Source organism: Triticum aestivum, chromosome 7D, assembly GCF_018294505.1.
Source record: "Triticum aestivum cultivar Chinese Spring chromosome 7D, IWGSC CS RefSeq v2.1, whole genome shotgun sequence".
In the NCBI taxonomy this organism is placed as follows: Eukaryota; Viridiplantae; Streptophyta; class Magnoliopsida; order Poales; family Poaceae; genus Triticum; species Triticum aestivum.
In genome coordinates this window covers 49,602,242-49,626,575 of record NC_057814.1, presented here as the reverse complement: position 1 = coordinate 49,626,575, position 24,334 = coordinate 49,602,242, and positions in this window count along the sequence as shown.

Sequence of the window (24,334 nt, the reverse complement as noted above, 5' to 3'; positions counted from 1 at the left end):
TTGTTCGCCCTCTGGAAAAAATGATACCAGATCCCCGAGCGAACTGGATTATAGAGGGGGCCGGCGGCACGACTGAAGAAGCACATCAGGAGCGATTTTTTTCTTCAGTGGATGGCTCTCGATGGCGTTTTTTTACTTGCCTCTGCACCATACAACTTGTATTTTTAGCCTCCCAGTCCGTGGTGGACCAGCAGCCCATTTGCTGGGCGGGCCAACCTACAGAAACCAGCACTCGATTTTTCATCAAGCCCCAAAAACAACGCAGTACTATGTTTGTTTTGAGGCCGAAAACATTACGGCAGGGGTTGAGCGGGGGAGGGGGCAAGACAGAGCAAAAAGATTAAAAAGAGCTGATGCGCCGTTGCTACCCTAACAAAGCAGGTGCAATTCTTCTCGGGAAGAAGGTGTGCCGTTGACACCCACACGTCACATACCCCACAGTAGGCATACTAACAAGTTCACACACAAGCACAACAGAAAAGGTAAACATTCGTATCAAACTCAGGTTCACAGGACACGTTCATATTCATAGCCAACATTCACTATCAACAACTCAAAAGATTCATATATACACAAGTTCAGCATGTCTATGGATCCAAATGATTGATAGATCACACAACAATATTCATAGATAATTCACAAAAAGATTCAGATATACACATGTTCAGTATGTTTATGCATCCAAATGATTGAGATCACAGCCAATATGATCCATGGACGAACTTTAATTACCTAGGGTACAGACTGGTAAATGGTGTTCAGTCGGAGGTACTTCTTGCTAAAATTAATGCTTGTACGAGTAACCTTTCGAGTACATAAGAGGCAGCACAGACAATCTGAACTTTGCTTGTAGGTTTATCCTCAAATAGTGGCCTCGTGCCGAGGGAGGTTTGAGCAACTTGGCCACTACTTTCATCCAACTAGTTTACTGGCTCATCTTGGTCCTGTAGCTCGCCAAAATTCTACATTGCAGACTGGTAAATGGTGTTCAGTCGGAGGTACTTCTTGCTAAAATTAATGCTTGTACGAGTAAACTTTCGAGTACATAAGAGGCAGCACAGACAATCTGAACTTTGCTTGTAGGTTTATCCTCAAATAGTGGCCTCGTGCCGAGGGAGGTTTGAGCAACTTGGCCACTACTTTCATCCAACTAGTTTACTGGCTCATCTTGGTCCTGTAGCTCGCCAAAATTCTACATTGCAGACGAGAAAGGAGGCGGTTGAGAAAATGAACCACCCAAATTTTTTGTGCAGTTCAACTGAAATGGAGCATCCCTGGCGTGCAGACTGATTAAGTGCCAGATGAATATACGCGTCAACCAACTTGTCTGGAATCTTTAGACTCCATGCCATACAGTTCGCTACCATATCTGCCGATAACCAAAAGGCACAAGTTGGGACCAAAGACTGGACTGTGTTTTTCTGGGCTATGCGCCAAGCAATATTTTTAGTGTTCACTCTCCTAATACTTGGAGTTTGACAACTGGTTGACGCCGGTTGATACTCGAATGAATATAGGCACTTCTTGTCAACATCGATGCTTGTCTGAGTGAACTTTGGAGTACATAGCAGCAGCATAAGTATCTGTCCATCTGATCTTTTTGTGCAGTTCTACTGAAATCACCCAATGCAATGATTTGCCTGCGAGTTCAGGCTCCAAGTTACTCCTTTATAAAATCGGCAAACAGTAGCACAATACCAAATTACCAATACATGACAAGCACAATAATCAGGATAAAGACCAGTACCAACCTGTGTGAGGTAGCATATCAATTACTTTTTCCTTTGACTGGAAGCCGAGATAAGCGAAGCGACTGACAGCAAAGGAAGAAAGCAGGCCCAGATTAGCGACTGACAGGAAAGGACGGAAGCTGTCGAGGCAATGAAGCACCCAAAGTTTTTGTGCAGTTCCACCAAAATCGAGCATCCCTGTTGGCACATATATTGAGAGAGTGAGATTACTGTAATAGTGGGACTAGTTGATGAAACATACACTAACAAATAGAAGCACCCTCATTATCTTAATGGGTAAAGTTAGCAACATAGTAGTCTTGCTTAAAGAGAGGTATTAGTTTATTTAATCAGTGCCAATTAGCTCAACACTCAAAGCATTGCCATGTATCATAGGTTGCAAAACTTTAACGTGCAAAGATAAAGGAGTTTCTCATGACAGTAGCACGATACAAATAGAGATGACAGCAAACTAATATGGATGAAGGCCTTAGGCCCGTACCAACCTGAGGAAAAAAGCTTATTCATGTAGTCCCATAAGAGATGATAAAGCACTCACTGGAATCACTCAATAGTATATATTTTTGTGCACTTCAAATGTATGGTTGAAATCACTCTTGTTTACCAGTGCTGAGATTATATCGAAAGATTATCAAGAACTTCCAGCAGAATTAAAGCACAGGCTGGGATACAGTTCATTGTATTGTCTTGTGTAGTTCCACTAAAATGTATGATTGGCACAACATGATCCCTGTTTGCACAAGTAGGAACAAGGTGAAACCTTCATTAGCTTAGTGAGAAAGGATAGAAAGACATTAGCATATTACTCTAACAGTAGCATCAAATTCATGATGGACAATACGCAAAACATTGCCTCATTGAACCAATGGCAATAAATTGACATGCAAAACAATAGCACTATTATGTCATGACACTAATAATATTCCCTCCCTGCTCCACCACATGATTCACCTCCATAGACAAACATACACACGTACATGATTCAGCATAGGGTGCTACTAAAGATTTGTTTAACTCCGACAGGAAAATTAGGCAGCAATAAATTAGTGGTACTTAAGTACTCCTAATTAATTAAGTGAGACAGCAGAAGTGGAAGGGCTCCCTGGAGGATCGTCTCACATGTAAGGTAGTCGTTGCCGGAGCCCTTGAATGGCCTCGACTGAGGCCTCTGGCTTCAGCAAGATCGCCTTGGCACTGTTTATTCTTCTTCTTCCTCTTCATGCTCTGTTTCTCATTCTCCTCACCAGTTGGTGAAACCAAGTACATGATTGGCCTTCTATTTCAGAATTGGTTTTGTCAGTGAGGGAGTACAAGTGTACTAGTAAAAAATAGCATTATTTTCTCATGGCAGTCGCAAAATAGAGATGAACACATGCATTAAATATCATTCTTACCTAAAGGAAGGTTATGGTGCCAATATGGATGATGAGGATTGGAACACAGATCTCCCTTTGTGCAGTTCCACCGAAATGAACCAACTGTTCCATTCTGACATTCCAGTTAAACAACACAAAAGTCACTTCTTTTAAGAAGAGTTTTGTGCAGTGCACCAAAAGGTCACAATAGCAACCAGGTGAAATGGATATCCCTGTTTACACAAAAAGCTACAGAGGAAACAGTCAGAGTCTCAAACAATTACAGGCAAAAACATTTGGCTAAACTTGTCATGGCTTATAACAGTGGCATGGCTTCATTTTTACCAGGGGCATTAGATTAAGAACAACTAAATATTTGGTATAAGGGCATGGGACAGTGGGTGCACCAGCAGTCCAGCACCATGTACCTAAACAGGGGCATAAAGTGGTGATTCATAGTTTGTTGCCCCGAGAAACAAACATCCAAGAAACATATCTGGGTTGGTCCCATTTTTGTTCACTCTAGCCACCTACTCCTATGTGTGGATAGCAAATCTAGTCCTGGTCATACCACTGTGTTCAGCGTTACCCCTATATTTCCCTTTTCGACCAAGAGACCGGTTGGATGACCAGTCTGTACTACTTTCACCCCCTTTCCTTCCTGTTTGTACCAAGTCCGATGTACTACATACTAAATTCCCCCACCCCCACTTTATTTCTTGTTTGAACCAAGTACAAGATTCGACTCCATGAAGTAGCTTTACCTCTAACAATAGAAGAAAAAATAGGTGACGTTGGACCATCCGATCGAGAGGGGCTGAGAGGTAGAAAATGATGCACATGCAGCGACGTAGCGAGCTGGGGAAGTAGAGCTAAGGCGGTTTCGAAGGAAGATATACCTGAAGGTCGTCGGGATGTGGATAGGTGGGCGGCGGGAGGCCGGATCCGCCCACACTAGGGCAACGACGAAGGGATCGGAGGACCTCCCGCGCCGGCGCTCGGCCAGAGATAACGGTGCGGCCGGCAGTGGGTCTCCTCCCTCGCTGTCGACGACGGCCTAAACGCTGCCCCTCCTCCCCTTCACCGGCGGAGGGGGATACGTCCGGATCTGTAACCAGCGGTGAGGATAGAAAGACAGTGTTTTTTGAAGGGAGAAAGACAGTGTTACCACCCCTATCTTGTTTAGATCTGGAGAGGATGAGAGTGTGTGAATAGAGCAACCCTAGCACGCAAGCGCGGAGGCTCCGGCCTATATATACGTAGTGGGGTAGTTTTCCTTTTTCACTCCATCAAAACAATCGTTTAAAATTGTGTACTACGTGCCAGGTCGCCGTTTTTTAGTTGTTGATTGTTTTTTGAGATAGCTACCCGCTTGTTCCAAGTGGTGTTACGGTGTGCCAGGTCGCACTTTGTATCGTTCAAGTCTGGTACAAGTCCCTCCATTAAATGAACAACCACCCCCTCGTAAAAATTGTGAACAAGCCCACGGCTAAAATTATCGGAAACGTGGGTTGCCCCAACATGCATTATTATTTATATTTTCTACTCCCTCCGTTCCTAAATATAAGTCTTTTTTATTAGCCACACCTAAGACAAGAATTTTTTTATTAGCAGTGAACCCCACATGTCATAGACACAAAAAGTGTGGCAAGATTCCCTTAGGCAAGCCAAAGTGTGTCTAACAATTTGAGCAACTCAAGTTAGGCAAGTGTGGCAAGTGTGGGAAAAATAATGTGGCAACATAAGACAAACATAGTCACAATCCAAACAGCCCCGTAATTTTTTGTGACATGCATGAAAATTTGGTTAGTTAAATTTATAGTCAAAATTTGGCAAGGTGCATCAAATCAACACATGCAAGTATCAAAAGGGAAGTCACGGCATGCATGCATGCGTTGTACTCCCTCCGTTTCCAAATATAAGTCTTTTTAGAGATTGCAACAAGTGACTACATACGAAGCAAAATATGTCTACATACATCCGTATGTAGTACTCCATTTGAAATGTCTAAAAAGACTTATATCGAGTGCAGTGCTTTGATGTGTCGCGTCAACTCGTACAAGACCGAAAAGTTTGATTACTACAACGCCATCTCCCTCGTGGACTGAGCTCCGGTGCCTTAACTGCACCTGCCTTTAGTTGCATGACAGGTGGGCCAACCACCTGTTGGGCCCACCTGTCATAGACGCAAAGGCAGGAGCAGTAAGTCAATGAAGCTGCGTCCCTCCCTCGCGCATGAGCGTGGTAGCTGGCAGGACTAGTAGGAGCTTTCGCTACACGCTTCTTGACGGTGGCGAACTTGCGAATGGAGTTGACCATCATGTCGTCCATGCGAGAGGCGAAGCCGGCGTCGGCGAGGGCTACGACGCCGGCGGTCACCAGCACCGTCTGGAAACGTTGTGCGGTGCGGGGCAGCAGGCCGGCGCCTTGGATGATTTGGCACAGCCAACTGCCGCTCGCGACCATCGCCTCCATAGGTTGCTTCTGGCTTCTGGTCACTTGGTCTTTTTTTTGAAACGGAACACTCGATTCCATAACTCACACAGGTCCAGCCTAAGATGCTGGCCATATGAACATTTACATCATCTGGCATGTCCTCTAGCCAGAACTCCTGATCAACTTGGTGACGGGCACCGTAGGCAGCTAACTCATGAGCAGCCCGCGGGGCGAAGCTAAAAGAAACATGGCTGAAGTTCAGTCGCGCGAAATCACGGATTTCTTGGAGTGAGCAGTGTTGCGCAGAGACTAGAGTGAGCAGTGTTGCGCAGAGACTAGGAGTAGATGGATTGGAGGGGTGGGGATTTGCCGATGGTCGGTTTGCTCAACTGCGGCCCCACCTCATAGTGAAAACGTTACTACTGGAATAAAATGCCATATACTCCTATACTAATAAAACATTAAGGCCACGAGGCGATGCAGTGCTGGTTACAGGAGGCAAGAAGAAGAGATGCATCCATCGACGACGTCCACCTCCTCGACTCAGGGCGCCGGCCCACCGAACGGCGGCTATGTAGCAAGCGGGCTTTCGTGGCCAGGTCGACGTGCTTCTGAACAATGGCGTCCAAAGATTCCAGCCGCTGGAAGAAGGCCAACGTCTTTCTGTCCTCGCTGGCCTTGTAGTGGCCTATGTAGACGATTTCCTCGTAGACGTGGATGTGCAGGTCGACGGTTTCTTGCATGGCGAGGCGCTGCGCGACGAGCGCGGCCTTGAGGTGCACATTCTTCATCGCGACCTCCGGCACCTGCAGGGCCACCATGGCTTGAAAGAGTTCGTCACCATGGAGGCCGATGAGGGTGGCAGGCAATGAGGAGCCTGGGCGCACGGGTTGGAGCAGTACGGCAAGGTCGTCCGCGCGCTTCTTGACGGCGGTGAACTTGCGGATGGAGTTGACCATCATGTCGTCCATGCGAGAGGCGAAGCCGGCGTCGGCGAGGGCTACGACGCCGGCGGTCGCCAGCACCGTCTGGAAACGCTGTGCGGTGCGGGGCCGCAGGCCGGCGCCTTGGATGATTTGGCACAGCCGACTGCCGCTCGCGTCCATCGCCTCCATAGGTGCTTCTGGCTTCTGGTCACTTGGTCTTGGATTGGAGCGAGCAGTGTTGCGCAGAGACTAGGAGTAGATGGATTGGAGTGGTGGGGCGCCTTTATATGAGAATCCAAACTCTGTTGCATTCACATCGTGCTGGCTCTATTCTGCTTCTCCAATTAATTCCCTCTGCATGTAGAGTAATTTGAGGATGCATCATTGACCGTTCAACGTCTCGGGAACCGCTACCCTCTCCCTCCTTGGCATTCAAGCACCTATGGAGGCGACTGCCGCTCGCGTCTATCGCGTGTCAGGAGACGTTCCCGTCGACGACGAGGTGCCTATGGTGACTTCGTAAATTTCAAGATGATAGTACTAGTATACTCAATATTGTGCACCGCGACCAAGGCCGAGAGGAAAACGAGAGAACTACGTATTTATTTACGGTGTAGATTCACTCATTTTGCTCCATATGTACTCCGTCTCGGTGTAGTCTAGTCACTTGTTGAAATCTCTAGAAAGGCAAATACTCCTTTCTGGTTTACAGGGCTATACTAGCAAGTACTCCCTCCGTCCGAAAATACTTGTCATCAAAATGGATAAAAAAGATGTATCTAGAACTAATATACATCTAGATACATCCCGTTTTATTCATTTTGATGACAAGTATTTCCGGACGGAGGGAGTACTACAATAGTGGGCTCACATAGCAATTTTGTCTCATGCAAGAGCCTGGCTATATGCGTGCTCCAAGGTTCGCAACTGCCACGTTTGGGTTGCACTTGGCTCTTCGCCTCTTCGAGAAGACGAACAATGATGTTACTACTACTGCTTCTACAGTATCGAATCCACTGCTGCATGTCCGTCCACCGCGAGCGGGAGGGATAGCTTGTTGTAGTACTATAAGCAAAAGCCTGTCCTCGTCTGCGAGCCACCGCGCGCATGGGCGAGGGAGAAGGCGTGTAGTAGTAAAATCAAGCTTCTCCTCGTTGTACGAGTTGACGCGACACATCATAGCACTGGCCCCACATGGTTGCCTCTAAACTTGGCTGAAAGACCCGCAGTGTACAATACTCCATTTGCTGCAACCTCTAACATTTACCCCACCACAAATTAAAATATATATTCCTGTCTTGACCAGATGAGCGTGCAAACTAGAATCACCAGGATGACAGGTAGGGCCAGAAGATTATTTTAATCAAAAAATATAGCATGGAGCCGACCCCAACGATTTTAAGCTTACAGGCACGGTACACGCTATCCTAGACTACTCTACACATGAAACTGCCACACGAGCGTCCGGGCTGCGCTTGGCTCTTCGCCTCTTCAGGAGTACTACTGCAGTGGAGGAGTACTACAGTATGCTTCTGGCCATCTGACACCGATTGAACTGCTGCATGTCCACCGCGTACGGGAGGGAGAGCGTGTAGCGAACGAAAGCTTCTCCTAGTCCTGCCAGCCACCACGCTCATGGGCGAGGGAGGGACGCAGCTTCATTGACTTACTGCTCTTGCCTTTGCATCCATGACAGGTGGGCCCAACAGGTCAGTGGCCCACCTGTCATGCAGCCAAAGGCAGGTGCGGTTAAGGCGAGAGGGCGTTGTAGTAATCAAACTTCTCGGTCTTGTACGAGTTGACGCGACACATCAAAGCACTGCACTCGATATATTTCAATAATTTGCGTTTACCGATGCATTAATTACAACGCATGCATGCATGCCGTGACTCTCCTTTTGATACTTGCATGTGTTGATTTAATGCACCTTGAACTGAAGTAGTATGAATATGTGACGGTAAAGCTTTGTGATGCCCCGGCCCTAATAAAGCGAGAGATGGTTGTGCATGAGGAGGGCGAGATCATGCAGACGGAACAGGACCTGACGATGGAGCTCTCTATGGTCTCGATGGACCTCACCTTGCTCCACTGCCCCTTGTGCCTGCGCCCCTTGAAGCCTCCAGTGTATGAGGTTCGAATAGACCTCGTCCATTCAGCTGATCGAGCAAGGTGCAGGTTTCTTGATTGATGTGTTGTTCGATTGATTTGTGCAGTGCAAGGGAGGGCACCTGGCTTGCATAGACTGCCGCGTCGAGCATCCCGGGAACCAGCGGCAGTGCCAGAAGTGCGAGCGCGGCGGTGGCTTCGACGTGCGAAACACGGCGGTGGATGCCGTCCTCTCCTCGGTGAGGGTGGAGTGCCCGCACGAACGCTCTAGGCTCTACGTCACTTACCAAAAGCTCGCCGATCACCAGAGCGTGTGTCCGCTCGCGCCCTGCAAATGCCCCGTGCCCGTCTGCAGCTACCAAGGCCCGTCGCCAGTGCTCTCCCACCACATCAGCACCGTGCATCGCATGCCCGTGCACAGGATCCAGTACGGGAAGGCGCTCCAGCTGCAAGTGCCACTGTCGGAGCCACGGCTCTTGCTGTTCACGGAGGAGGACAGTCGCGCATTTTTATTGGTCGGCGGCGTGCTCGACATCGGCGCGCCTATTGCCGTGTCGGTGGTCTGCATCAGAGCGGGGGCGTCCCCACTGCCGCACTACGTGGCCAAGCTGTGGGCGAACGGATCGCCGGGGGAGCCCAAAGGGAGGACCGACGCTGTCAAGGTGGAAATGGAGGTGACAAGCAGCAGGGATCCTGGCGACGTCGCCGTGTAGGAGCTGACCTTCTTCACAGTTCTGCCCAAGCTGCTGGCCGGGGCTAAGCCGGTGTCCCTCCACATTCAGATTGACCAGCTCACGTCCTAAGCTTCTGTTTATCTTAGTAGTATGCTAATATAGGGGTTAGCTCGGCCTACTTTAGCTTAAGAGATGGTGGGTTTTGGTGGCGATGCAGCAATTACCTCGACATCAGATCAGCAGTGAAAGTAATTTCAAACAGTTGAATGGATATTTTGTGTCTGTTGGATATAAAGATCCTTTGGGTAAGAAGTAACAGCTTATATGCTTTTTTTTCTCGAAACGGAACATCGATACTAGTATAATTTTTGTTGACATGCACTAATATTTTTGAAACGAACGTTGGGCTGTAGCTAGAAGGGCGGTTGGGACGCGACATTGGCCCATACCGCGGTGACCCCCGATTGGGACCCACCGACTGGGGATTTTCTCCCTCGCCGATGTCGACCGCGTTTACGCAGAACATTGTTCCCTTCCCCCAGCTGCGGGATCAGGCCGGATATGTGACCAGCGGTGTGGCCACCGTCGTTCTATGCTTGTGAAGAGAGCAACCCAAGCAAGCAGGCTTGTAGCTTAGGCTCCTGCTAGTGTATATATAGTGGTTTTCTTTTTCTCTCCATATCAACCATTTTATATTGCGTACGTGTCATTGAAGAGTGAATGATGGTTGCTTCTTCCGACTAACTTACTGTGTGATTTGACTGCTCCTTTAGTGGACCCTACACGTGCTCCCCCTACGTGTATGCAACAGTCACACGTACACATGGACACAAAAACGCGCGCGACGCCCTAATGCATGCATGTCCGAGCACACGACGGAACACACACGGTCACGCTCAAGTGCTCAACCTACACGTGCATGCACACACATACTCAGCCAGGGTGAGCTAGTGACCGTATAAACACCGGAAAATGTATATATTGAGCGCAATGAGCGTATTATGAAGTCCACTGACAGTATTTTTACAAATATACAGTGACAGACAGTGTATTTATCTCGTTTGAAATTAAGCCATATTAACCGGAGAGGAGGCAGTATGGACTAGCATTACTTTGCTGTGTCCCGTCAACTTGCCGAACGAGGAGAAGCTTGCAGGATGGGAGAAGCTTGCGCGCGGTGGCTCGCAGGACAAGGAGAAACTTTTGACTAATGCAAGCTGTCCTTCGCTCAGGCGGTGGACGTGCAACAGTTAATTCGGTGTCAGATTGCCAGAAGCATACACTATACTAGCAGTACTATTATTGTTGCACTTCCCGAAGAGGCGAACAGCCAAGCGCAAAGTTTACTAGTACTAGTACTACTACTATAGTCTATAGAGGTACTATACTAGTACTAGGAACCGGATGGAGGAGCGTCTGCACTCTTATTATATTTTTAAAATGTGATAAAGCAATCTTCAACACATTTGGTTCTCTTCGAGGGTTCTCGCATGTGATAATGGAAGTTGATTGCATGGAACACTCGCCACAATTCTCGCTTAATTCTGGCTCATATCCTGTTACAAATAGGAGCGCTCGGGAATATTTCCTCTTTTTTTGTTATTCAGCATGTAAACAGGTCAGCAAACCTTGCGGCGCATCTTTGTGCGAACCGTGCTTGCTGCACTTTGAATGTGGCCGAGAGCTGGCTTGATGAAACACCTCGCTTCCTACTTCTTTTTTTGCGGGGTACCTCGCTTCCTAGTGACCAGTGTCTTGGCTGATCGTCCTAAGAATGCTTATATATGAATAAAGCTCTCTCATTTACCCGCAAAAAAGATTAAGCCATATTAACCGGAAAGGAGGGAGTATGGACTAGCACTACTTGTTGGTGTGTCCCGTCAACTCGCAGAACGAGGAGAAGCTTGCAGGACAAGGTGAAGCTCGCTTACGCCTTTTGACTAATGCAACGTACCCTCGCCCAGGCGGTGGACATGCATCAGTTCATTCGGTGTCAGATTGCCAGAGGCATACACTGTAGTACCGAACATGCGGAGTACCATCATTGTTCGACTTCACGAAGAGGCGAAGAGCCAAGCGCAAGGTTTAGTAGTACGAGTAGTACTACTACTAGAACCGCATGGTGGAGCCTCTGTACTCTTATTTTTCTTAATCTTTGATAAAGTACACATTTATTCCGGAGAAGGGCGGAAAACGGCAGCCCAACATGTAATGATGATATCGATCAACCATGCTCGAATATATCTTGGCCTCCGTGCGAGCCCGTCTGTGTGTTCTCGCTCCTCGTCTCTCTCAAGGAACGGCGGGTTGGCCATTTTGCCGTCAATTGAGATCGGTTTGCTCACACTCCGGTCCCACATGTCAGTGATATGCCAAGAGGAGGTGCGTTGACCGACTGGCCATACGCGTACTTGGTTTTGCACCTTCATACTACTCCTCCCTCCGTCACAGTTTACAGGGCGCGCTTCATTATGATGCATTTCTCTCAATGCATTTCCACCACCAGAGAGACTTTAGACGCGTTTGGTTTAATGCTCAATTAATTAGGGCATGGTAACCGCAATTTTCTCTCGATGTAGTACTACGGAGTGGAGTAAGTGCATGCATGTGTGTACCCGGGGTGGAAGCACTGCATGCATGTGTGTACGCATTATTTCCTCTAGTAATAGACGCCGTGCTATAACTACCAATGCTATTTTTCAGGCCGATCGCTAGTCGCCTTGGTCCCAGAGATTTTCTCTTTTTCTGAAGCGCGCTCTATAAACAGTGACGGATGGAGTAGTATGAGCGGATTCAAAGAAGAGCGTATTGATGGTTGCTTCTTCCGAGCAACTTACAGTGGGAAAGGTGGGGCTTATGATTTGACTGCTCATTACTCACTATTAATGCGGCGCAACGACCGGTCTGAGTCTCCCATGCGGCTGTGCACTACCCCCTCGGTTCTTAAATATACTCCGGAGTATTTGTCTTTCTAGAGATTTCAACGAGTGACTACTCAAATATTTGTCTTTTTAGAGATTCAAATGGACTACTACATACGGATGTATATAGACATATTTTAGAGTGTAGATTCACTCATTTTGCTCCGTATGTAGTCACTTGTTGAAATCTCTAGAAAGACAAATATTTAGGAACGGAGGGAGTACACAGACGAAGCAAAATGAGTGAATCTACACTCTAAAACATGCCCATTTGAAATTTGTAAAAAGACAAATATTGTTGATGACAGTTGCGACGACAAAAAAGAAGCATATTCCTTGCCCTAAGGGAAGATAACAACACGGTTGTGTTTGTCTAAAACGGTGTGAGGACGAGATTGCAATATGGAAAGTACGCCGGACGAGCTACGTTTTGTGCAAAGAACTATGGAAGATCCACATGCAGCGACGTGGGAAGACGGGCAGTGGAGCAAGGCCGGAGGGGATACCTGGAGGTCGTCGGGATGTAACTAGGTGAGCGGCAGCGGGCGGAATCTGCCCATACTGCGACAGCGAGCAGGTGGCGTAGGCCCTACCGCACTGGAGCTTGGTCAGAGAGAACGGCGTGTACCGCAGATCGGGACGTGCTGCCTCGGCGCCGTCGAACGGAGAAACGATGCACGTCCTCCCTTTCCGTCGGCGGACGGGATGCGGCCGGATCAGTGACCAACGGTGAGAGAGAGAGAGGCCACCGCAGCCTTGTGTGAGATACTCTGAAGAGAGACAAACCAGGCAGGGAGGCTCCATTGTATATAGTGGAGCGGACTACCTTTTTCTCCATAAAAATCGTTTTATATTCTGTGTACGTGCCATTGAGCGATATAACTTTATTTAAAAATAACGCGCCAACGCATCAAGTCGAACTTTGTTTCGTGCACGCGTGGTACACGACCTCCGTAGGTAAACAACCGCTACACGCGTTCAAATTAGCACGTGGGCTGCCATTTCGTACAGAAATGAGCTCCACCGTGTACCCGCGCGGGTGTGGCTGGGCACGAAGCGTGAGTACGTGCACGGTGCACCTATTCTCTTCTTGTATACGTACACCACCTACGTGGGGTTGTGTGAGAGAGATACAAACGTAGAGAGATATAGTGTGTGGGTTCGTGAGAGTTTTTTTAGGGGGGGGGGTCAATCAAAAAATGTAACATATGCAATGTGTGTGAAATAGAGTCCTGGATATATCATATATATAGAGGGGGCGATCCACGAGAAGAGAGTGGAGGTATCATCGACTTGAGGTGTCCATAGAATCGAAGAGAGGGATGATGTGTGTGTGTGCGCGCGCGGTCGATAAAGAGTGCCATCGAATTTGTGTGTGCCCACGTCAAAGATATAGAGTGGCTGGCCTACTAGAACGAGAGAGGGGACAGGTGCGGTTTGTCTCTGTGGCATGGATACCTACCTACAGCGCTCGACTATCGGTGTGTGGTGGGGGGGAGGGAGGCCTAATTAACTATAGAGGTACAATGGCTGGTATATGTGTGGAGGAGGAGAGAGGCCTACCTCATGTATTAAGGGAGATCGATCTACCTCATGTATTAAGGGAGATCGATCGGCATCCATGCATATGTGTAGGAGAGGAATAAGGTTGGGAGAGAGACAGAGCTAGAGTGTTGGAGGGGGTGGTAGTGGAGTTGCTTCTAACAAATGGTGGGATAGGCTTGCTAGACAACCGGAGGGCACGCCTGCAATATCAATAAGAGAGGGGATGGCTGCCTGTCTGTGCACGTGCGTGTGAGAGACGTGTCAGGAGGCATGCACGAATGATGAGGGGGGAAGATATGGCTGTGGTAAGCAGACATAACTACATAGGAAGATCAATCGTCCTTTGTCAGAGAAAGGAGAGACATAACTTGTGAGGTACGTCGATCGATGGGGGGGAATAGTTAAAGTCGACCTAGGTATATGTTGGGAGATCGATCGGTATACATGCATGTGTGTCTTAGAAGCAAATGAGGCACGGGGAAAAGGATAGAGAGAGAGGGATGCATCTAGGAGGTGGTGCGAGAGTCGTACTATATAGAGGGGGAAGGAGTGTGCGAGTACGATGTCGATGAAAAGAGTGGTGGGAGTGAGGCATGGATGGTGATAAGAGAAGAGGGGAAGCTTGTGTTTGTGCTAGGCACACCTAGCTAGAGAGGCATATCGATCGATGTGTGCCGTAAAGAAGGAGCTGGGGGGGCCTACACACACCATGGGTGAACGACCTAAAGTGAAAAGACGAATTTGCGCGATGGAACTAGAGAGAGTTAGCGCTAGCTAGCTACAAAGATAAGAGGATTGTGTGGGTGTAAAAGACGAATAGAGATCATACTTCATTATAAAAAGCGAATTCGGATATTTGAAGAATTTATCATAGTGTTTTAAACCGACGCATGTGTGAATATATATAATGGTGATACACATGGTGTGGTTATGAACATGTCATACTACATATAATATATTTTATCTCTACTCTTATAAAAAAACGGAGTTGTTGATTATGGTGCCATCCTGCAATATAGGCCGTCCTATTTATATCTGACGGATAGGAAGGAAACTATGGCAATTTTGAAAAAAGATACCCACACGCCTCTCCGTATTTGCAAATTAGGCCTCCCCTTGATCATGTTGATGTTATGTGGAACGCATGGGCATCTTGCTAGTAATACGTATAACATATAGAACATTGATCAAAATTTGGGCTAATGTGTGGCTTTTGCAGCTCATGTCTAAATACTTGTCATAATGTAGGGGGCGGGGCACTATACTATGTGTGATAAACACGGTGTATACGCATGGAACATGGTTTAGATTATGAATATATAGCTAGTACATCAAATGTACTATTATTTGGAATCAACATCAAGTGTATTCAAAAAATAGAATTCGAGTTCATGTAGTACACATAGTTCATATCTATCTCTATAGTAATCATGTGGTGTGTTATTAAGGTAATACACGAATGATGGTTGAAGTTGGCAACAATCATGATTACAGATTCTTATTGAAATAGAGAAACGAGTTCAAATTCAGTTCGAATTGCAGCGGTAGAATAGACATTTGGAATGCACTAAAATGTTGGTATGAGTAGGTTACATGCATTATACAGCAAGTGAAACAATTTAATTGGACATAACATGGATTCATACTCCTTCCATCTATATAGGGCGTAATGCATTTTTTAAGACCGCCTTTGACTATTGACAAGATTAATAGTACATGACATGCACAATGTGAAAATTATATCATTGAAAGAACCTTTCACAGACGAATTTAACGGTGTGCTTTGTGTAAGTTGCATGTCATATATTATTGCTCCAATATTTGGTCAAAGTTAGCATCGAAAAACGCATTAGGCCCTATATAGATGGAAGGAGGGAGTAGCTTTGAATAGCATTTTTATAGTAAAATGGGGCAAGACTCTCTCTTTGTGTGGTGAGAATAGTTTTATTTTTTTCGTTTTCTTTTTGATTGAGGGAAGTGCGAATTGATTTGGTACGTACAAGTACAATATTACACATTAGGCTTGTCCCTAAAATTCAACCCGGGCCTTGTTATATCCCGAAAATTCAGATATCGTGCTCCCAAAAATGGCGCCTTCACAGCCCGCGCCTTGCTATCCCGAAATTACAACGCGCGCGAAAACTCCCTCCAGCTGCCAAATCCCGACACGCGAAATCCCCCTTCTAACCCTGAGCCGAAAGGGCCACTAGTTCAAATCGGTGGGGGGTACTTTTGTAACACACCCTACATTTTGGACAAGCGCGTCCCTAAGTCATGGTTCAAGCCCTCCCATTGCCTCCTTTTTGCCATTCGAAATCCCAGGCCACCATAACCTCTCTGCTCCAGCCGCGAAACCCCACCCTCCTCCGTCCGCCACCTCACCGCTGCCCAGCCGGAGCCTCTTCCATGATGACATCGTCCACCGCAACAGCTCGACGTCCCTCGTCCACCTCCCTGGATGAGGATCCGTCGTCCATCTCGTCGTCCCGCCGGTTCAGCCGCCCCATCCTCCACCTCCAAGGAGCTGCTCCGACGATCGCCTCGTCTATCGCGGATGCTCCATCCCCACAGCGCCGCCTTAACCTGCTCCACCGGAACCGCAACATCATCACCGACTCCTCGGACGAAGCCGAGGCCTACTCGGTACCACCAAAGAGGTTGTACACTCATCGCATCGCACCTTCTCCTTAGCTCGACCTCCCGGTGCCGACGGTGCTCCATCTCGCACCCCCATGTAGCGGCTACCTTGAAGCCGGCGCCGCGGGCGACATCTCCATGGCGGCTCTCCCCCAGTGCGAGGCCCCTTCGGCGGCGGCGTCCATACCAGCCGGATCTGCTGCTACTGCTGCTCCGGCTCTCGCTCGCTCGATCGCGCTGCTGTTGCTGCTTCGGCTCTCGCTCGATCGCTTGCTTGCCCAACTGCTGCTGCTCCGGCTCTCCCTCGCTCGCTCGCGCTGCTGCTGGTGGTCTCCCCCTCGCTCGTGCTGCTGCTCTTCTCCGATTTAGCTACACTTTAGTCGACTGAATCGACTTTTGGGTCAGTCGATTTTCAGGGGGTGGGGGGGGGGGGGTTCGCCGGAGTTAAGGAAGAACCACCCGCAGCGGGGACGGGGGCTCGCCGGAGAGGTACCCCACTATCTATCTTAGGGTTCAGGGTGGGGGGCGGGGGCCTATAGGGCTGGCCGGGGCGGCGGCAGACGGGCGGTGGGGAGTTGTTTCGGGGTGGCGAGGCGGCGCTGGGGCAGGCGGTTCGGCCAGTGGTGGCTGGCGGCTTAGGGGGTGCAGGTTGAAGATGAACTGCAGGCCCTCCCTAAACTACATGTCAAGTGCCTCTATGCTACCATTGCGTTCAGTTTCGACAGTAACATTCAGATTCCACAGTAAATCTTGGGTGGGAAACAAATAGTAAAGCAATCATCATCTGTCTTTTTATCAAATTAAAGCAATCATCAGCCTGCTATCATTATTTTTGGATCCATCCACTGGTTGTTACCATCACTCTAAATTTCTGCATGCTCTCCTTACATAATCTCACAACATTTTTTTCGTATGCATGTCAGATATTGTACACAGCCATGCTGAACATGTAGAGAAAAAGAGAAGAGTTTTGCGTGGCAATACAATGTCATGCAGACATCGCTCCATGGTGGGTTCAATGGCAAACCCTCCCCACCCCTCTCCAGATTGTAATCCAGAGGAAGATATCTGTTCTGAGGCGGATTCAGACGCCGCTGACCACTCCTATTTACCCCCCAAGGTGTTTGCTCTACCTTGGCATGGTGATGTTAGTCATATCATGCATATGTTGCCCTGAAGTGCCTACTTTTTACATCATATATGTCATCTGCTTAGTTTAGACATGTTCTGTAATGCCACCTGTTTAGTTTCTATATCATATATGGGAATTGTGCAGTCTCATGTCTTTTAGCCAGCCATAATATACATGAAATGTGCAATGCCATCCTGTTTAACCAGGCATCATATATTTGAATGATATCTTGCCCATCCTTTTCTTCATTACATTTCCATTTGTCGACAATGTTTGTACATTAAATACTCTTCCTGTGAATCAACCATTTGGGTGGGAGACTGAAAAATCTGGAGTGAAAACAAGGCCTTCAGAGCAGACAGTGCTACCTGTCGAAGCAGATCTCTTGGGTCCCGATAGCTCGTCAGAGATGGATTCAGAGATAGATGACCAGTCCTATTCCCCCACCATGGTGTATGCTCTAACTTGGCACGGTTATACTGCTCATATCATGCATATGGTGTCTTGCATTGCATAGATTAGACATCCAATACACAATATTCAACACCATTTTCTTAGTGCAGACATCATATCTAATGCCCTCTGTTTAGCATATAAATCACATATGTGAATTAAATGATGCGATCCTGATTACTTAGATAACATGTAGGTGAATTATGTCATGCGATCCTGTTTAGTTATTCATCATATCTTTGAATTATGTTATGCTATGCTATCCAGTTTAGATAGACATCATATATGTGACATTATGTCATGCTATCCATTTTAGTTAAACAATATACATGTCAACTATTTCATGCCCTCTTTTTTCCACACTATCTATTGCATCTGTCTCTCATACAATGTCTGTACATTCAACTATGTTTCCTGTTTATCAGCCATTTGAATTGGAGCGGGTGATGCCAGCATCTAGCAGACTAAAAACACGGTCTTCAAATAAAACAGTGCTACCTCTTGGGGGAGATAGCACCTCGGTTGTACATGCACGAGAACCAGCCCTACCACACATAACCCAAACTCTCGCAGATTGTACCCCTACTGCGATGGACAGAGAACCAGCTTCACCCAATCTAACCCCAACCCCAGCAGATAGTAACCCAGTTCCTATTGACACAACACCATCCCCACCACAGAGCTCCCAAACAAGAGCAGTTAGTAAGGCAGCTCCAGTGCCCAAAGGGCCAGTACTACCATGGCGAACCCCAACTCCACCAGTTAGTACGCCTATACCTGTGGAGGAAGCACAACCAGCTAGTCGTAGTTTAGCATCTATCGCATTTGATGTTGTTAAATCGTATGTGCGTATCTTCCCATCTTGGAAATATTATACTGAAGATGAAGGAAAATGCCAGTTGCAGGTGTTTGTCCAGGAGTTATGTGTAAGTAATGTTATTCATGGCAATTACTTTGCTTTGTCCCATTCATCCTACCTCCATGATGGTTATAATACAGCAAATTTTCCCATTTTTCTCTATAGAGAAGGACCGATTTGGAAATTCAGGATGAGGTAGCCTGTGCTAATACCTCTGCTATCTTCAAGAATGCTTGGTGGCAGTATCGGAATTACCTAAAGAAAATGTACTTCACCGGCAAAGAAACCCATCAAATTCCCTTACGTTCTCCTGAGACACATTTACTGGATGATGACTGGGAACGCCTTGTTCTGTACTGGTCCCGTACCAAGAATGTGGTATGGTCTATGAGCTCATTTTCTATTTTAAGTACTATATTCTTGCGTCTTACTGTACTCTGTTCATGTAGAACAAGTGCTAAATCCTGAAGAACAACTATTCTAATTTAAGATTCCATTGCTATCATAGTTCAAAAAAGCGCTAGGTGTTAATTGTGCGTTTTGCCACCGCCTTGCACTTTACTGACCAAAGCGCATGCTTATGCACAGTTATGCACAGATTAAGCGTAGTTATGCACAATGCGTTTCGCCAACGCCTAGATCCTAGGCGTGCTTAAGCGCTCGCTTAGGCGCGCCTTTTTTTAACTATGACTGCTATCGTGCATACTGCTTTGCTCTTGTATCACTGTATTTACTCATACAAACTTATTTTTAAATTGAAGGATCCAATCGAAACTGCAATGGCACAACTGGTATGTTCACGCATGTTTCTTTAACAGGCTTGCTCTTATCAATAGCTCTGTTGATTTCAATTTCAATTGTGTATACAGTATACTTCTCATATCATGCACATTACTAGCATCACAACAGAGCCAATAGTGTTGTTGTACATGTAGACCCATGGCACCCATCTGAAATCCTGCTGTGCCATGTAGTTTCCCACGCTTTGTATTCTTTCACTGCTGCTTTGTCTTGAACTGATATGATTTGAACCGTGTCTCTATTTTGATTTGGTAAGACAATGCAGTGACCATAGGACATAGATATATGTTTGTTTGATGCTTTTATTATGTACTAGTACTTGGCAATAGAAGACTTGGTAGTTTAATCCTTTCCACCTTACTAATGAACTGGTTCACCGAAATGAGTTTCATATACTAGTACATGCTAAACTGTTATGTGTCTGCTTGTTTCTTCTTTTAGAATGCAGACAGAATATTGGGGAAGAGTGCCTTATTAAGCAATGGTAAAGGAAGTAATGCAGATAAGGTTCAGGATAGTGACACATCCTTGTTGGTCTCGGACAAAGCTGATAAAACAGCTAAGGAAGACTATCTCGAAGACAGTGAGACAACCCCAAAGTCCTGTCTTGGTTTAGTGTTGGAGTTACTGGCCACTACCGCTTGCACAAGCTATTCAAACTCACTGTCTGAATCAGCTCGGTTTCTTCAGTCTCAACTACAAGCTGAAAGACATCGATCAGCTGTGCTGCGACAAGAAGCGGAAGGACTGCGGAAGTCCCTGGAGCATTCAGATGCATACTTTCTGGTGCAACAGCAAGTGTTGGAGGATTTTAGCGCCAAACAGGACAAAGCTAATAAGCTTGCTAAGCTTATTGCCAGCATGGTGGATACCACGTTTCTTGATCTCTTCTGAAGTTGTTTCAGTTATGCTCTTGTTTTGCTGCCGCGTTTATTTGCACTGGTGGGAAATTTTGACGGCCAGTGTATGTAGTATGCTGCTTTGTTCCCTATATTTGCACTGGTGGCGAACTTTGATGCCCAGTGGATGGAATATGTGTAATAGCGGTAATAGGCTAGCGTTAATTGCTTGCTTATTTATTTCCTTATCGTCTTGTTTAGTTGTTTGCTTGTAGTCACTGCAGTTCTTTTTCTGTGTTTTTCTAGTGGCCACAATAACCTATTTTTGGAAACTAGGCCAAAATAATCATGGCAACACACGCACTGTTGTAACCATGGGCCTCCTGCGGGCCGTATGATCCATGGGCCTTCTACGGGCCGTAGGATCCATTGGCCTTCTATACGGGCCGTATGATCCATGGGCCTTCTACGGGCCGTACGATCCATGGGCCTTTTATGGGCCGTAGGATCCATGGGCCTTCTACAGGGCGTATCATCATTTCACCAATCATGGGCCGTACTATTCGTGGATAATAACGGGCCGTTTATCGACCGTATTTGATAACTCTATGAAAATAGCAGAACATGTTTTTTTCGACATGAAAACGGCCCAACGTATTAACGGGCCACAAACGGGCCGACTATAACCACGGGCTGAAGTTGGCCCACAAGCAGAAAATGACAGTAACGGGCCGTAAGTAACCGAATGCTGGAAATGAGCCCAAGAATAAATGGGCCCTGAGAAGGCCGAAAGATATCATGGGCTGGAAACGGCCCAACGGATTAATGGGCCGTTAATGGGTATAAAGTGATACACTGTTCATTACGGGCCAGTTTTACCACGGGCCGTTAAGGGGCCGAGGGTTACTAAGGGCCTCATATGGGCCAAAATACGTCATGGGCCATACATGGGCTGAAAGTTAAAATGGGCTGGAATTATATTGGACGGTCCAGATGACGCTACTGGGCCTAATTCGGATAGGCCGTAAACGGGCCCTGGGATAGCGGCTGTATATGGGCTATATGCGAACATGCCATTAACAGGCTTGCCGTGAGCCGGCCCACCACCGTTTGACCAAGTCAAATGGGCCGGCCTTTTCACAGGAATGGGCTTCTATTGGGCCATGCCACGTCCAATGAGTGGATGACATCTGTCCCAACGGTGAGCCGACACGTGTTTCCTCCAGCCAATGATGATTTTACACATGGAAAATCCCCATTGGTCGGGGCTGTTAATGGGTTATCGGATCCAAAACCGGACCCGATAGCTTAACGGCGTTCCGTTACGGTGGATGCCACGTGTCGGTCACCCTTGACGAAAGCACTTCCGTAACGCGGGATTTATCATCATGGAAGTGGACACTTCCGTGATGATAATTTTGGTAATGTCAAGGAACACTTCTACGACAGCACATGTATGACTATCTTGATTTTGTCATAAATTTGTCATGGATGTACATGCATGACAGAAAACGTGACCTACTGTGACAAACACGTATCATCACGGAAGTGTATTTTTTTTGTAGTGTGAGTTGTCAATTCAACCACACCTGGATAACTTAATCTCTGCAGCAAAGTATTTAGTAGCAAAGTAGTATGATAGTAACGGTAATAGTGGCAAAGGTAACAGTAGGAGTATTGTAGTGATTGTAACAGTAGCAACAATAAAGTAACTAAGCGAAGAAGAATATGTGAAAAGCTCGTAGGCATTGGATCGGTGATGGATAATTATGCCGGATGCGGTTCATCATGCAACAGTCATAACATAGGATGACACAGAACTAGCTCCAATTCATCAATGTAATGTTGGCATGTATTCCGAATATAGTCATACGTGCTTATGGAAAAGAACTTGCATGACATCTTTTGTCCTACCCTCCCGTGGCAGCGGGGTCCTAGCGGAAACTAAGGTATATTAAGGTCTCCTTTTAATAGAGTACCGGACCAAAGCATTAACACATAGTGAATACATGGACTCCTCAAACTACGGTCATCGCCGGGAATGGCCCCGATTATTGTCACTTCGGGGTTGCCGGATCCTAACACATAGTAGGTGACTATAACTTGCAATATCGGATCAAGAACACAAATATATTGATGAAAACATAAAGGGTTCAAATCTGAGTTCATGGCACTCGGGCCCTAGTGACAAGCATTAAGCATAGCAAAGTCATGGCAACATCAATCTCAGAACATAGTGGATACTAGGGATCAAACCCTAACAAACTAACTCGATTACATGATAAATCTTATCCAACCCATCACCGTCCAGCAAGCCTATGATGGAATTACTCACGCACGACGGTGAACATCATGAAATTGGTGATGGAGGATGGTTGATGATGACGACGGCGATGGATTCCCCTCTCTGGAGCCCCGAACGGACTCCAGATCAGCCCTCCCGAGAGAGTTTAGGGCCTGGCGGCGGCTCCGTATTGTAAAACGCGATGAATCCCTCTCTCTGATTTTTTTCTCCCCGAACGTGAATATACGGAGTTGGAGTTGAGGTCGGTGGAGCACCAGGGGGCCCACAAGGCAGGGGGCGCGCCCAGGGGGGCAGGCGCGCCTCCCACCCGCGTGGACAGGGTGTGGGCCCCTGGCCTTGATTCTTTCACCGGTATTCTTTATTATTTCCAAAAATAATCTCCGTGAAGTTTCAGGTCATTCTGAGAACTTTTGTTTCTGCACAAAAATAACACCATGGCAATTCTGCTGAAAACAACGTCAGTGCGGGTTAGTTCCATTCAAATCATGCAAGTTAGAGTCCAAAACAAGGGCAAAAGTGTTTGGAAAATTAGATATGACGGAGACGTATCAGCCTCCAAGCTGCAGCCAACGATGCAATAGCCGTTGCATCTTAGTACGACCCCATGTACAACTTTGGATATCCGCCAGGACAGCCGTGGCCATAGACCAACTTAGGCCAAAAGCCTAAGCTTGGGGGAGTACGTATTTCTCACCGACATTACATTCGTATTCACACACTCATGCTAGTTGTCGGTGCTCATACTTTTTCATTGTATTATCCATGTTAGTTTATTTTTCTTTTTATGCTTTCTTTTTGTGTGTTTGAAAAACCTTAAGAAAAAGAAAAAAAATATTAGTTGTAGCTTTTAGCTAGTTTACTTTCTTGCTTGTAGTAGTAATAATTAAAAGAAAACCCAAAAAGATTTCCTGTTGTTCTTTTTTCTTGTTGGGAGCTTTCCCGTGTAAATAGTTTTATTACTTTTCTTTTCTTTGGGGGTCGATAGGAGAAGACCACGATGAAAATGTTGAAGTGGCTCTTATATGCATTATTGTTGATTTAACCAAGAGCCCATATTACCTTGTCTTCTCCTGTTTATTGAATGCTCGCAGATTCTAGCTTAGTCCAATGCACATGCACTATTTTTATTATTCGCATCATTCGGTCGTGCAAGTGAAAGGCAATTATGATGATATATGATGGACTGACTGAGATGAGAGCAGCTGGTATGAACTCGACCTCTCTTGTTTTTGTAAATATGATTAGTTCATCGTTCCTAATTCAGCCTATTATGAATAAACATGTTTGCAATGACAATTAGAGATTATAGTTGCTTATGCCATGCTTAATTAGCTAGGAGTTTATAATGGTTTATCTTGCATGCCAACATGCTATTAAAATGATTGTGATGTGGTATAGTAGGGTGGTATCCTCCTTTGAATGATTCAAGTGACTTGACTTGGCACATGTTCACACATGTAGTTGAAACAAATCAACATAGCCTTCATGATATTTATGTTCATGGTGGATTTTATCCTACTCATGTTTGCACTCAATGTTCATTAATTTTAATGCATGTTCATGACTGTTGTCACTCTCTAGTTGGTTCCTTCC